This window comes from Lissotriton helveticus, chromosome 1_1, assembly GCF_964261635.1.
Source record: "Lissotriton helveticus chromosome 1_1, aLisHel1.1, whole genome shotgun sequence".
In the NCBI taxonomy this organism is placed as follows: domain Eukaryota; kingdom Metazoa; phylum Chordata; class Amphibia; order Caudata; family Salamandridae; genus Lissotriton; species Lissotriton helveticus.
Window position 1 is genome coordinate 1,592,943,462 of NC_136057.1, and position 15,199 is coordinate 1,592,958,660.

The following is a 15,199-nucleotide window of genomic DNA, read 5'->3' on the forward strand; positions in this document are numbered from 1 at the left end:
CCCCAATGCACAACTTCGAGGGTGCCTCAGAAGTTGCACGGAAAGCAATTCGCTGGCTTTCCAAGATGGCCGGTCCCACGTTTCTCGTCACCTCCACGGGTCTCAGCTTTGCTGTGGCTGTGGATCGGGCTGTTGGATGTCTGGAAGTCCGGGTCTTGTCAGGTTCTGTGTTCAAGCTCCGGCGGGAGCAAAGACAAAGCAAACCATTGAGCGCTTGATGGTGCCTGCTTGCACAGGGTGGTCACTCATTGACCACAAGGGAGATTCTTCAGTCTTCTACGTCGAGTAGGATGTCGAAGGTCCAGAGTTTCATATCAGAGTTTCAGTCAGGATATATCTAAAGTCTAAGGACACAGCTCCTACCTATATACCAAATCTAGGGGCTGGATTACCTGCTAGGTCCCTCCTATGGGTGGGACCCAGGAAGGGGGTGGTTACACTCCTTTCCCTTTGTCCAGTTTCGCGCCAGAGCTGGGGCTGGAGTGCCCCAGCACCGGTTTCAACTGGACTATGCATGGGACACCTTGTGTGCCCCAGGCAGTATCTCATTTCATTCAGCCCTCCCTGCCCCAATACACTATAGCCTGTCTGGGGTAGTGCCAGCACCTCCCTGTGACAGGAAACCTATTGTCCAAGCCTCCCTCGCTGGAAGGACTCCCAGCAGCAGGAGGTCAGACTTGTGTCTGTGGCAGCAGCATCCATTTTGTGATGCTGAGGCTCTGGTTAACTTTAACCGGGATTAATGGAAGTAACATGTCTTCTCCCTCTAGAAGGGTGGAATGCTACCCCCGTCGCCAGGACTGGCGAGGGGGTAGTATTCCAAAGCATATGACACCTTACAGGACATGTTTTGATAAAGCCAAACCATAGATAGCATTTAACCGCGAGGTTCATAATGCACTTAAGAGTATATGGTATGGCATTATCCTAGAACAGCTATAAGGACATCGTTCCGAAAGCTGCAGACAGGTTCAGCTCATGCTAGAGCACCATCTCACATAAAACCAAGCACTCTGCCTTCAGAATTGTTAAGTCCTGCCATAGGAGTAACTTATAGGTGTATATGTGTCCAGATATAAGGTTAGTCATAGGTATACTATATCTAAGCAAGGGGTGATTACATGACCTTGCCCCAGCTGAGTGATCAGCCAGTTGTGTCAGTTTGGATGGCCAGCCAGGGGTGGCAAAAGATATGCTGCAGTCCCTGGTAGGCCTTGGGTGCACCTATGCCCTGGGTACCTATAGTACACTGTACAGGGACTCATAAGAGTGACCCAAATCCCAATTGGTGATCTACCTAAAGTACATGGTGTGAATTTAGAGAGAGAACAGCAGGGCTGTGGGTCTGATTAGCAGGCCCACAGCCACATTAAGTCGAAAACCAGTGAAGCAAAAAGCAAAAAATGGGGGGACCATAGGAAAGCAGACCCTACTCTCCTACATGGACTGATACAGGGTGCCCACTAGAATAGTGGACAACACATATCAGGCCAACTTCTCAGAGTTAGCATATCTGATTTGGATATAACAAGGTTAAGAATAGAGCCCTTAGAGTGTGTTGGTACCGAACAGTGTTGGATAAGATCATTAGCTGAGAGAAAGGTGGCAAGCCTATTGGCAGCTGAGTCTTCCAAAGAGCCCAAGTGAAGATAAAAGTCTACCAGAAAAATCTGTCTGTCATTTTAAAAGTATTGGTCGCTGGCGAAGTCTGTGAATTCCTCCAAGAAGGAGGAGCATCCACCAGGCGGGTGATACATGGCATGAAATATGAAAGGGGAGCAGCAGGGCACATTTCCTATAAAAAGAAGTGGGAGGACTAACCAAGTTAGGTAGTATGCAAGTGTTATTATGGATTTTGCAGTCATTTTGCATGACTCACGAAGCGTGACATTACACATGGCTTCACAGGAAGTGACCTCACTGGAAGTGATATCACAAGAAGTGAAATCAGATATTAAGACCTCCCACATGTTTATCAGGTATATCATGAGTTAGTGCATTAGGAAATTTAACAAATGAGATTTAACGTTGGTTGTGCCAAAAAAGTGACGCCATCCTGGCGCAAATTCTTAGCCTCAACTAATACATTCTGGTTTTTTAGACCTGCCATAAAGAAATTAGCAGCAAGGAGAAGCATGGTAGTAGATCTGTTCTGCTTAACGGGTTGCAAAGTCCTGATTTAAAAAAATATTTTATGGCGTTAAGGCATCTGCTGCAGAGGTGCCCAGTATATCTCAGTGAATAATAATAATCATGATGAGATAACTCTGGCGGTTAATGCATTTGTTGGAGAAATCTGTGTTTTGTGTAGACCCAGATTCAAATCAAAATAGTATAGAAGGTTAAGGTGTCTCCTATGAAGCACATCATGTTACAAAAGAAATAAAATAGTGCTATTTAAATTATATGTGTAAACACTGGGACAGACCCCACACCTGACATTCTTACAGTGCATGCATCTCTTATATTCAAGGACTGAACAAAGGCAAAAGTTGCCTCTCTTAGTACCTGTGAAGAGATAGCAAGCTGTGTACCTGTGTTTCTCCTCCATGGCATTTACATTTAAGTGTGAGGTTCCAGGCCGCCTTCAGTCAGGAGTTTCAAACAAAAGGAGGCCTGATGGCCCCATAAATTCGGCCCAGATGAGATGAAAGTAAAGCTCTCTCGTTGCCTGTACGTTGCTGCTGGGAATCGAAAGCAGACAATGTGCAGTCGTTGCTGAACGTGTCTTGGTGTCTGAATATTATAGCGGGACACGTTCTGCATATTTCTATGGGGCCCACCTTCTTCGTAGGGGGGACGGTGTCCACCCTGTGAAAAGAGTGTGTGGACGCTGTGTACCCCAGTGTACCCCCGACTCGTACCCTGGGGAGCGGTGTTGAAACTTGAATCTCCATAGAAAGGCATTTGAATGAACGTAAGGAGCTGTTGGGAAAAACCTTGAATTGTAGGGAGTTTCTGAATATGACTGTATGTATGATAACGCAAAAATTTACTACCAAAAATAACCCCTCATAGGCATCATATGTTAAGAGTGCATGGTCAAGAGAAACACAAAGTCAAAAATGTAAATGGAACACAGTGATTGGGGTTGTTTGTACTAAAAAAAGACTTTAATACTATCCAAAGGGAGGCTTTTGAGTAACCTTGGAATACCAAGAGTTTGAGAAAAAAGACAATATGGTTGTAAACCAACATCTTGTGGTTCACATACAGATACTTGATTCCGGTTCACAGCATAGTACCGTATGTAATAATAAAAGTATTTCAACTTATGAACTGCAAGTAACAAAAAGATCCATGTATTAAAAGCAGTAGCCAGCTCAATTACCTGTCTACATAAAACAAAATTCTGTGATCTTCTTGTTACAGATGTACTTTGCAGCAGGCACATTATCCCTTAATGCTACTTTAAGAGTTAAAACAGTGGTTAGATAGTCCACAGAGCCTTCCAAGGCATGTATCAACCTCCAGAATTATCTCAATATTATTATTATCCCCTCACAGCTGCTGGGCACACCAAGATCTCTACAGCAGATGCCTAAACCCCATAAAATATTTTAAAATGCAACCTTTTTCTGCTTGACTTTCATACTCACTCTGCTTTTTATGACTTCGCCCCTCCTAAACTCACCCCCTTTCTGCTGGCTGCCACACCTTGACCCTGTAATGAATAAAAGATGGTCCAATCCATGTAGGGTCTTGTAAGTAGATTTATTCAGGATACGTTGCTAAACTGAGTCCCACCAGAAGCAGCCTTCCTGCTGCCCAGCCCATCCACCAACTGACTCACACACTCACCAACATCCCACTCAACAACATTTTTTCACCACAGTCATACCGGCTGAGCAGCAGGTATAACACATCTCTTTTCTTCATATTAATTACATAAATACTCTAATAGAATAATAATGAAGTCTGATACATAAAAAGAATGACATAGGAAGAATAGCATACAAAAGAATGCATCAGAACCATTGCTACCCATAAGCAAGATAGCATCGATCTGAAACGTCAGCATGAAGATAATAGATGAAAAATATCTTGCTTCAAGAAATAAACCGAAAAAGGAACACAAGTGCTATGCTAAGAATACACTCATGCACCATCTCCCTTTCTACCATAGCAAAATACAAGCACTACTACACAGCAAACCACAAACAAACCCATATACCTAAAACATGCTAGCTGGCTATGCAAACAAAAGAAAAGTAACTAAGGTGCCAACCACAAGGTGTAGACGAAAACCAACCAACAACAGCAACAAAATATTCACCTAGGCGCAGCATGGGTGGAAAGTGTGGAAAGACGATCCAAACGGAACCAACGGTATGACAGCTGCCCAAGCCCGAAGCATGGGTGGAAAGTGCGGTATAACAATCCACACAAACCAAGAAAGGAACAACAAAGTTCCACATCCATCCTCTTAGTAAACATATGAACATCAATCACTAGTGATAAACAAACGACATCAAAGATGCCCTTAACCCAAGCCCAAAGCATAGGTGGAAAGTGTGGAAAACAAATCCACACAAACACAGAAAAGAACACCAATCACTAGCACAACGCTACTTCCAAATAAGTAGTGAAAGTAAAAAGCACACACAAGCAAAAACGCACACTCTATGCAAAACTGGCTTTAGCATAGCCCTTCACCCAAACCTGAAGAAAGGGTGGTATGTGTGGAAAGGCTCTCCACACGGAACAGGTGAAAAATGCACAACTCAACATCCAATCAAGTAGTAAGGAAAAACCAATCACTAATACAAGCACTACCCTAAAAAAAGTAGGCTTCACTCCAAGCATAAGAAAAAAAAACTCTTTAAGAAAGCATAAAAATTCTTTTAAGCCCTACAACCAAACCCAAAGTTAGGATGGTGTGTGTGAAAAGTCGCTCCACACCAAACATGTAACAGCGCACAGTGCTACACCCAAAAAAGTAATAAGGAAAAAAACATCAATATGAAAAAAAACACTCACTCTTCAACAATCAGCTCTACGATGGGTGGTATTCCAGCACCAACCCACAACCACAAAGAAAGTGGGAGACACCAGCACAATCACAACACTGTAAAATACCTCTGCCACACTACCAGACAGCGGTGGCAAACACAACAAACCAGAAAGTAGAAGAAAACACAATGCATGACACTAAGCATAAGAACTTAATGTCACTAAGTAAAGCATGCAGTAAACAGTAAGCTGGTCAATTTGCAAAAATAATAATATAAAGGCTAACTGACATGACAGGACGCAGACCCACACCCCCAATGAAAGGGAGAAACTGCTGCACTCGAATGACATTTTCCATACACAAGTTAAATAATAAATGTCCTTATACAATAAAACCATGGTCACCTGAAGTCAAGTTCCTCCAAGCCACAACAAACAAAAGGTCAAACAAATAAAGTGGTCATCGTGGTCTGCACCGAACGTAAGCTGACGAAATTGACGAGATTTGCACTTGGACAAGATGGTGATGAAGTTCGGAGACCTCACAACATGGTCTTCTAATTGGAGATTGTGTGGGGTGCACACTATCCACAGAAGATGTCCTCAGAATATTACATGTAGACGGCAACTCCCTGAAATTTATGGCCGCTGACGAGACACTGGAGCGTATCATTCACAGTGGTGCACAAAGAAGAAACAAGCATTTACAATGCAACGGTTTCGCCTTTGGAAAAGTTAGAGCTATTGGCAATGTAAAGGACAATGCCATTTATTTATCTGTTTTCAAAACCAACACATAAATACAAATTTTGTCATTTACAATGCCAATAGCTCAAACTTTTCCAAAGGCGAAACCGTTGCATTGTAAATGCTTGTTTCATATGACGCTTGCTGCACAGTCTACATGCCAACGATTTTGATAAGTTAGGGTGGTGCACTGGCTCTTCCCTTCCCAAACCAGACATTTATTATCTGGCTTGCCCGTCTCTCTAGCAGAAAGCAATGATGTGAAAGACTGCAAACTTTTTCTCCGACCAGAGCTGCAGTTCCTTCTGTCCCATTAGGATATTTGACACGAGTTGAAGTCCAAGTAGGCGCGCGCGCGAAAAAGGTAAAACCGTGTTCTTTCTCTTCCGGATGGTGATGGAATTTTCTTTCTGACATAGTGCACTATTTACGGATCTTTAAATAAGAAATAATTTAAATAAAAAAGCCCCTCGTAATATAACCTGTAGAGCACCAATCACAATAGCCTCGCTTCCCTATTGGCTCCTCTTCCGGTGCATCACTGACCCACGAGACTGCAGCCCTCCCTGATAAAATACAATGCATACAATGCAGTGGCAGCGCAGCTATGTGACCTCAGGGTTGACCATCCATCACTGACAGTAGAAGCACCCTTCCTAGACGGGCCCCTCCCCCACTACTTATTTTATTTTAGGAGTTTTATATAGCGCTAGCTGGACCCGAGGGTATCAGAGCGCTTTACATCAAGTAAATTATGTCCAAATAGGCAGTACATAATATATTCAAACACGGGGGTCGCTACTAAACCAGAGGGTCGTGTCCCCCTCTCTACAGCTACAAACCTGTTGAAAACAGACGTTTTTTATTCAGGCTGAGACCCTAACTCACAGCTGGCTATTCCTGAGTAAGTTTACACCGGATGGAAGCCACACTGGAGGCTCGCACCGCTCACCACGCGCCCCTGGAAGTGGAAAGACAGACACTGCTATGCACAAGTAGCGCCCACGGGCCGGTGCATGCACAAAAGTTGCGCGAACAGCTGCGAGCGCCTTACCATCTTGTTAATATCCATGGTGGGAAAATGCGCCGGAGTGAAGCGCGGTGACTGAAGCTGCACAGATGTGCTGTCCCAGCAGAGCGGCTCCTTCTCCCCAGCAGCCTGGTCTTTATCCCATCTGTTGAGCCCAGAGGCCCCGGAGCGCGCCCCGAAGCATCAGATGCGGGACGAGGGCGCGGGATGCCTGTCCCCTCCTCGCATGGGTACCGACAAGCGACACCGACTCCCAGAGACACTGGGGTGTATTCAAGCGCCTCCTGCGAGGGGCTGCAGCTCTAGCCACTCGGGCCCTCTTCTTTTCTCTGGGTGGGTCGGTCCCTATGCCATCTGTGGAGAGGGCAGACCCCAGCGACGGCCAGCAGGCTGCTCCGTGCCAGCCTCAGATGCGGTGCCCCTCAGCACCGCGGCTCTCCTCTCCTCTCTGCCCACCGAGGAGGGCCCAGTTGGCATCTCACCCGCTGAACCGAAGGAGGCCGCCGAGGGTCCAAGCGTGGCCCCCTTGCACTGTCCCTGAGAGGGATCCGCTCACACGCCCATTGTCATGAACTAGCGGATGAGCCCCGACAGATCCCAAGATGCGGAGCATGCAACGATCCCTCCGCTCCTCAGGGCGCCACGGAAGACTGGTGCCTAGAAACCGCTCCCGGCGCTGCCGAGGAGCACACGGCGTGTCTACGCGATGAGCCGCAAGTGTCAGTCGCCTGGCTGCCCGAGCCCTGTCTGAGCGGTTCAGTTTCAGTTTTGTTTCGCCTTTAGTTTCCTAAGAATCGAAACTAAGGAAGGCGCTGAAGTCGTAAGACGGATAGACCGCAGGCAAGCACTAAGCTGGGTTCTGCCGAGGGTTTTCACCAGAAAGCGTGATTGACAGCCTCTGTCTCCCAATGGCTAGCCTCCATTTATGGAGCTAGCCAATGAGAGACAGAGGCGGAACCAACGTCGATATGTAGGATCATGAGCTTTCGCCGTGGGCGTTGCAACTGCTACGCAGTTGCAACGCCCAGGACGAAACCTAAAAACTGCCAGGAGCCTCTACAGTACCAGCCTTTCTAGCTTTCCAGGAAACACCATTGAGGCTCAGCAGTGCGGTCTAGACGCAGACTGCGACACCAAGATGGCGGCACAAACTTGACGGTGAGCCGGATGGCTCACAGCGCGTTGCTGCATGAGGTGTCACTCGGCAGCAATGCCCCTTGGTTCAGCCCCCCACTCCCCAGGGGGGGGGGGACAGTGGCTGGACCGGGGGTCTCAGTGGAGGCCTCCCCCGGGAAGCAGAGCCCGGGCACCAATAAGGATTGGCTGGAGATAAGGAAGGAGAAAGAGCGGGCCCACCAGAGAATGGGCTGGGCCAGCTCAGCTGTAAATCTAGGGTTAGGAATGTGGCAGGGGGTAGGGGTATTTAAGGGTGGGCACCGGGCGCAAGGCCCTCTTTCTCCGGGGAATTGTGTCAGGAAAAGGAGGCAGGCAAATACCGAATGATCCACCACCTCTCTTATCCCAGAGGAAACTCAGTGAATGACTGGCTAAGCCAGGATATTTGCACAGTCTCCTATGCAACATTTGATGAAGCCATTGAGTTAGTCAGGCAGGCTGGGACAGGAGCTCTCATGGCAAAAGCTGATATAGAATCAGCCTTCAGGCTGTTACCAGTGCATCCCGACAGCTTTCATTTGCTGGGGTTCCAGTTCAGGGATAAGCTGTACTATGACAGGTGTATGCCCATGGGTTGTTCCGTTTCCTGCTCTTATTTTGAGGCATTTAGTTCCTTTTTGGAGTGGGCAACGAACAAGGTCCAGCCAGTGGGGGGCAAGCTTCATTATCTGGATGACTTCTTGTTTGTAGGCGAGGCGAACTCCCCCGAGCCTTCACGTTCGTATCGCAGTGCTTGGTAGTCCCATTGGCAGCGGAAAAAACAGAAGGCCCCACAACTAAGTTAACTTTTTTGGGGATAGAGTTGGACTCAGAGGAAGGGGAGTCACGCCTCCCGGTGGAGAAAGTACAGGACTTTGCAGCAGCTATCAAAAGGGTATTGGCGAAAGAGAAAGCAACTTTAAAAGATATCCAGGAGTTAATGGGCAAGCTCAATTTTGCATCCAGGGTCATTCAGGTGGGGAGAGTTTTTTCTAGAAGGCTGGCAGGTGCTACGGCAGGCATGACTCAGAAACATCACTTTGTCAGGTTGAAGAAGGGGCTGAAGCAAGACTTGCAGATGTGGCTGTCTTTTCTCCAAGGGTTCAATGGGGTTAGAATATGGCCTGCACGATGGACAGCTGATGAGAGGTCGCAACTGTACACAGATGCCTCCAGGCAAGGGGGTTTTGGTGCAATATTGGGTTCTGCGTGGTGTGCCAAGGAGTGGCCACCGGCCTGGCGATAAGGTGGCCTCACCAACAATATCACAGCGATAGAACTCTTTCCGATTCTGGTGGCATTGTCCATATGGTCGGACACCTTGGCCAACAAGTGCTTGGTCGTCCGGTCCGACAACATGGCAGCCGTCCAGGCAATAAATAATCAGGCTGCGGCTTGTCCCATAGTATTAGGCTTATTAAGGCATTTAGTGAACAGGTGTCTCCAGTATAATATTCAGATAACAGCCAAGCATGTGCCAGGGGTTCAGAACAAGGCAGCTGATGCTCTTTCTCGCTTACAGTGGGAAAGATTCCGGGCAGAATGGCCGGAGGCGCAGCAAGAAATGACGCCCTTCAAAGAGGAATATTGGAGACTGATGCATTAGAAGGTCTACTACAGAATATGGCGGAGGAGGCTCTAGCGGTGGGGACAAGGCACCGGTATCGACGTTGTGTGGACACTTTTCGGAACTTTACAGCGGATGATTCTGAGCTTCCAGACAATGTTCAGCAACTGGGGAGGCGGGTCAAACAGTTTGTGGTGTGGGCCAGGGGAGCCGTCGAATCTAGGTCATGGGTTGGAGAGCACCTGGCAGCAATAGCATACCATTCAAAGCTGAAGGGTTTTGACGATCCTACTAAAGGTTTTGTTATTAGGGCAGCCTTGAAAGGGTGGGCAAAAGAGGAAGGTAAAAAGCAGGATCACAGGTCCCCAATTGACTTTAGGACACTAAAGATTCTAATGGACCACCTCCCTTTGGTGTGCTACTCAGAGTTTGAAAGTGCGCTGTTTAGAGTAACATTTTCCCTGGCCTTCTTCGGGGCATTTCGCATTAGTGAATTAGTAGCCAGGTCGAAAGGGGATAAAAGCAGCAGGGCCTTGTTGGTGAAGGACATATCACTAGGCACACAGCAGGTATCCCTACGGGTGCGGCGCTCTAAAACAGATCAAGTGGGAAGGGGACAGTTCATTACACTGAATAGGATGGAAGGGCTCAGCTCGTATTGCCCAGTAACGCTCTTGGCAGGGTACATACAGGAACTGGAAGGTGTCAATGGCGACAACTACCTCCTCACTCACGAGGATGGGACCCCGGTAACATTGTATCAGTTCAAAAGGGTGTTAGCAGCAACGGTTCAAGTGGCTGGGCTCCAAGGGTTATACCTTTATTTTGTTTTTTCGCCTGGCATCACGAATTTTGATGTCAAGGCACAAGGTAATGCAGGCACGGCAGGGTGTTAGTGTACCCTGACCACCCATTTCCTTGATCTGGTCCTGAAGAAAAACCGGTAATTCCTAGTACGGTTTGAAACATGTAGACCCACCACATATTCTCCAGATACACTTGGTCATAACTAAACCTCTAATTGTATCGACACTTATATTTTACTATTGTCCAGTAGTCTTAAGAATAAAGTTTTTTCATACAAGTCATACCAGGACAATTTTTAACTCACTTACTTCTTTTTCACATTCATCACTCACATACCAGCTTCACTGTAGTTCAGGTGTTGAAGCACACCTTGATGGCACTCGGCCATCAAGGTGGCCCCGATGATGAAGCATGTCACCGACCAGGTCGGTGAGTGAGGGGTTATTAATAAACAAAGAAGGACTTTCTTCTCTTTGATAGTGAACCATCCCGCAGAAATCGCTCTCTGAGCATTTTTTTCTGGTGGTACTCCTTACTTTTGTTAATTTAGATACCTAACCCAGGGGACTAGGAGTATTGTTCCGTCCACTTCGGTGGATAAAATCCCTTAACTCTCTCCTATTGTTTATGTTATATTTGGGCTCCAAGGGTGTCATTACACTACACATTCCTTCCGCATTGGGGCAGCCACCACAGCCTTCCAGGAGGGCATGTCGGCAAATGCAATAAAACAAATAGGAAGATGGCAATCAGACAGGTTTCGGGTGTACATTCGCCCAACATCCGACGGGTAGAGGAGGGAAGAAGACATGGGTTGCGGCGATTCAGTGTTAGGGGTCTTGACTAAACTTATGTACTGCAATTTAAATGTATAATAAAAGGCGGATAGAAGATTGATACCAACATTTCTGTGCTTCTGTTCTACTCCACAGAATACAAAACAGTGTGGGTCATCGGGCACTCTTACATGTCAATGGCCGCTAACAGGGCCCACAGCATTGGGTGGAATGCAACGTTCCCGTTCCAACGGACAAGGGTGCGATGGTTTGGCAAGCCAGGGTTGCACTGGAGAGAATTGGGGAGCGTCATTGAAGACTTCCACACCTGCGCAAAGGACCCAAATGTTTTAGTAATTCATCTAGGGGGAAATGACCTCCCAGTGATGGGGCGGGGGAACTGTTTCACATGTTAAAGAGGGATCTCACTAATTTAGCCAGGAGCATGGACACCACAGAGGTTGTATGGTCCGAAATAATTCCTAGAAGGGTATGGGCTGGTGTGCACTCCCAAAACGGCATGGAGTTATCAAGGAAGAGACTAAATAGCCTCATGGCCAAGTTTTTAAAAGGGGTAGGTTTAGGTAGCATTAGGCACACACTAATTAACTTGCGGCAGCCGCACTATTACAGGTCAGATGGGGTGTACTTATCGGACACTGGAACAGATGTCCTGCTACGAAATGTGTTAGCAGCATTGAATGCAAGGGGCTGTTGGTAGTTTGCAAGCATGGGGCCGCAGTAATGGCATGGGGGGGGCTCTCGCTGGCAGCGATAGCTCCCAGCGAGGCATGGCGGTACTTACAAAGTGATCCAAGAGGAATACAAAAGCAGGCTGTGAAGCGGGCACAGACCGCAAACAGGGCCGTCAGGACTCAGGGGGTCACTGGCAAGCTCCCCGAGCTCCCCTGGGTTCAGGTGAACCGGAAGTAAACGATTAATTACGGAACAGAGGGTGGAGCCTGTGGCATGGGGGAAGTGGGGAGACCGATTACCGGGTCACCTCGCAGAGATGGATGGGGGAACAGGAAAGCAGGTTGGACGGGCGGGAAGCACATCGGCTTGCCCAGGTAACAAAGGGTACACACCGGAAGCGAAGAGTAAATGGGCGGGGGTGGGACAGACGCTTACCCGGAAGGAATGTGTGGACACCGGAAGTGAAAGGTCACCCGGCCGGGTGGGAACCCAATGGTTACCCGGGAGTGAGTGGACACCGGAAGCAAAAGGGGCCGTCCGGTTGGGTTAAAGCAGACGCTTACCCAAGTAGTGCGTGGCAACCGGGGGTAAAAGGTTACACGGTCGGGCTGGAAGCGGAAGCTTGCCCGGAGTGAAAGGAAAGGGTGCGTCCACAGGGGTGATGGGTTACCTGGGCAAGGATAGCTGCACTGAATGTAGGGCACAGTGCAGAGCAAATGGGGTTAAGGACGGTGAGAGGTCACCTTGGCGAATGTAGCTGCACTGGATGTAGGGCACAGTGCAGAGTGGATGGGGTAAGGACACAGGCTCGCCAGACAAAATAATGGTGTGTAAAGGATCGCTTGTAAGTTGGAAATGCCTAATAAACTGCGGCCTCAATTCTTCCATGAAACAAAAACTTGTGTGGTCTGAAGTTATTGGGATTCGGGTGGTGCGACCATGTGGGGGGTGCCTCTGCTGTGCCCCTTGGTTCAGCCCCCCACTCCCCAGGGGGAGGGGGACAGTGGCTGGACCGGGGGTCTCAGTGGAGGCCTCCCCCGGGAAGCAGAGCCCGGGCACCAATAAGGATTGGCTGGAGATAAGGAAGGAGAAAGAGCGGGCCCACCAGAGAATGGGCTGGGCCAGCTCAGCTGTAAATCTAGGGTTAGGAATGTGGCAGGGGGTAGGGGTATTTAAGGGTGGGCACCGGGCGCAAGGCCCTCTTTCTCCGGGGAATTGTGTCAGGAGAAGACCCGCCCACCCACCCGTGAAAAAACAAGAGTTCGGGGGGGGCTGGCCAAGGTGGTTAGATTTGTCGCAGAGGCATAGTGGACTTGCAAGAGGTCCTTTGGTCGGAGGAAGAAATAGCAGGCAGGACGTACAAAGAGATCCAAGAGGAATACAAAAGCAGGCTGTGAAGCGGGCACAGACCGCAAACAGGGCCGTCAGGACTCAGGGGGTCACTGGCAAGCTCCCCGAGCTCCCCTGGGTTCAGGTGAACTGGAAGTAAACGATTAATTACGGAACAGAGGGCGGAGCCTGTGGCATGGGGGAAGTGGGGAGACCGATTACCGGGTCACCTCGCAGAGATGGATGGGGGAACAGGAAAGCAGGTTGGACGGGCGGGAAGCACATCGGCTTGCCCAGGTAACAAAGGGTACACACCGGAAGCGAAGAGTAAATGGGCGGGGGTGGGACAGACGCTTACCCGGAAGGAATGTGTGGACACCGGAAGTGAAAGGTCACCCGGCCGGGTGGGAACCCAATGGTTACCCGGGAGTGAGTGGACACCGGAAGCAAAAGGGGCCGTCCGGTTGGGTTAAAGCAGACGCTTACCCAAGTAGTGCGTGGCAACCGGGGGTAAAAGGTTACACGGTCGGGCTGGAAGCGGAAGCTTGCCCGGAGTGAAAGGAAAGGGTGCGTCCACAGGGGTGATGGGTTACCTGGGCAAGGATAGCTGCACTGAATGTAGGGCACAGTGCAGAGCAAATGGGGTTAAGGACGGTGAGAGGTCACCTTGGCGAATGTAGCTGCACTGGATGTAGGGCACAGTGCAGAGTGGATGGGGTAAGGACACAGGCTCGCCAGACAAAATAATGGTGTGTAAAGGATCGCTTGTAAGTTGGAAATGCCTAATAAACTGCGGCCTCAATTCTTCCATGAAACAAAAACTTGTGTGGTCTGAAGTTATTGGGATTCGGGTGGTGCGACCATGTGGGGGGTGCCTCTGCTGAGAGGAACGTAGAAGCAAGGACGTCATCAAGGATTCCTCGACTCCTCCACGCGGCACCAACAAGACGGTAAGGTACGCAAGCAAATTTCAAAACATAGCATAACAGTTTTACCTGCCTTTACACAGGCGAGAAAACAGGGCAGACGGCTCTGTCAAATTAACTTTAAAACGAAAAAGGTCCCTGTGTGTATCGATTTCCGCTCCAATGCAGCGAACCAGTCAGGTTGCAATCTGATACTTGAGTGTAAAAGCTTTTAGTCAATGTCGCACACACTACTCTGTACACTTGAAACGGAAACTGGGACACTCTCTAAAGCACGAACAAACGAGCTCCTCTTTCTAAACGCACCTCCAAACAAAAGCTCTGGGAAGTCCTCTCAGTAGTTAACACTCCCAGCACAGGATGTGTGCAGGAAACACAGTAGAACCAGTTCCCTCACCCAAATCCATACATGGGAACCTGGTCCAAATTGAGATGGGGACATAGAAAGATGACCCAAATAGTGACTGCGGCAAACGGGCAAAAGGTCAACATAGAGCCAGAAAGGAAAGACTGCAGCTCCAATCCATAGACACAGAAACAGCAAGAACTGGCACGCTTGGGTTGGGGGCCGACCGATCGTCAGGTCACTGGTGGGGTTTAGGGGTGCCACATTGCTGTTAAATACACTGCTGTTAGTTTTAATAGAAGTTCCTTTACCTGGAAATTGCTTCAGGCTTCAAATCTCTGTAGAAAATGTTTCCCATTGTCAAGGCTTACACCATCCAGATATCATACGCAGGTTCTTTTCAAACTCGTCGCCAAATTATAATAAATAAAAGATGGTCCAATCCATGTAGGTTCTTGTAAGTAGACTTATTCAGGATAAGTTGTTAAGCAGAGCTCCACCAGGAGCAGTCTTCCTGTTGCTCAGCCCATCTACCAACTGACACATACTCACCAATATTCCACTCACTAACATTCTCTCACCACAGTCACACTGGCTGAGCAGCAGGTATAACAGACCCCCAATGTATGGGTTGTTTCACCCAAATTTATGGCTCAATTACTATATTTTTTCCATTTCCAGCATGGGTGAGATCAATCAGTAAAGTGGAATCTAGACGCGTTTGCAGATTGTCTGTACATTGTGAAATGCAATTTGTCGTAATATGAACATTTATTAGGCGAGGTATGTTGGGAGTGGGGTGAGGTGTTTGGGTACAAAGAATCACGCTGGTATGAGGGCACGGAGACTTTTAAGGAAATATCGCGA

General features: G+C 48.4%; 1 long non-coding RNA gene across 1 annotated transcript in view; it reads right to left on the reverse strand.

The window, feature by feature from the left end:
• Nucleotides 1–14,866, reverse strand: part of LOC144773572 (uncharacterized) — a 49,039-nt gene extending 34,173 nt beyond the window's left edge. The window contains exon 1 of the long non-coding RNA XR_013600012.1: nt 14,644–14,866. This is a non-coding gene — a long non-coding RNA (uncharacterized LOC144773572). The remainder of the gene's footprint in view (nt 1–14,643) is intronic.
• Nucleotides 14,867–15,199: the final 333 nt, after the last annotated feature.